Source organism: Peromyscus maniculatus, chromosome 9 (assembly GCF_049852395.1).
Source record: "Peromyscus maniculatus bairdii isolate BWxNUB_F1_BW_parent chromosome 9, HU_Pman_BW_mat_3.1, whole genome shotgun sequence".
Lineage (NCBI taxonomy): Eukaryota > Metazoa > Chordata > Mammalia > Rodentia > Cricetidae > Peromyscus > Peromyscus maniculatus.
The window spans coordinates 109,486,421-109,487,491 of NC_134860.1; the positions used below are offsets into that span (position 1 = coordinate 109,486,421).

At 30.5% G+C, this 1,071-nt stretch overlaps 1 non-coding gene across 1 annotated transcript; it reads right to left on the reverse strand.

The window, feature by feature from the left end:
- Nucleotides 1–683: 683 nt before the first annotated feature.
- LOC121832507 (U6 spliceosomal RNA) lies at nucleotides 684–785 on the reverse strand. The gene has a single exon (XR_006076150.1). It is a non-coding gene; the product is annotated as a U6 spliceosomal RNA (small nuclear RNA).
- Nucleotides 786–1,071: the final 286 nt, after the last annotated feature.

The window sequence follows — 1,071 nt, forward strand, 5'->3', positions numbered from 1 at the left end:
AAATTTGAAAGAGATCAAGGGATGGGGGTATAAGGGAGAATATGCTATAATATAAGTATATTATAATCTTAAAAGTAGCAAGACACAAAAAAATAAAAAAGTTGCTGGCATGTTAAAATAATTGTTTTTAAAAGAATTGATTTTTATATATTACAGATCAGTCATTTGAAGATTATCACATAAAAATGTGAAATTGAAATGATTATTCGTACCATCATTTTCTCAATATTAATGCCGTCTCATTTTCTATCGTCATAGTAAGCTATATTTAAACAAAATTATTAAAAAATCAAATTTTCAAAGAATAGAAAGAGTATTGCCATTGGCACGCCAGTAACTGTGGCTCTTCAAGTGCGACGACTCTCAGTTTCCTGGTTCTGACTTATTGACGTCCTCTTATGGGACTGTTAGGAAATTTGCAATTATGTGGTTAATATTGACGATGCAGCATTTGAATGTGGTTTCGTATTATTTGATATACATTTGAGATATTTAACCACTCACATTTAAAAGTCCCCCTTCTTTTATAAATTGTAGAACATCATAAACATTTTAATCTCTATTGTTTTTGAATGCTTAATTTTTTCCTTTCATTGAAAAATTTTTTTTCTCACATAATGCATTCTGATTATGGTTTCATTTCCCCCTTCTCCTCCCAGTCTCCCCATGTTCCCTCCTCTGTGAAAAAAATGGACTGCTTCACAAATATACATGTCATCCTTTACAAGGACCGTGCTTATCTTCTCTGTATCATTCCAATTTCACTATATGTGCTGACAAAGCAAGAATGAATGCTACAGTTTTTTAAGTCATTTTTTTAGGTAGAATCATTCTATTATTTTCCATAGGAACTATCCATACATTTTCTATTAAAAGAAGCAACATGGTCACTTCTCCTAAAGTCAAATGTCCAAAAACTTAGCTAGTCTCATCCCTTTATTCTGTATTTTTTTTTCCCATCACAGGCAATTTATTTTGTTCTATTCATTCACAGTTAATACAGAAAATACTTGGAAACATTTCCATATAATATTTGACACAGAAATCATCAAATAGAAGTATACAATGTTG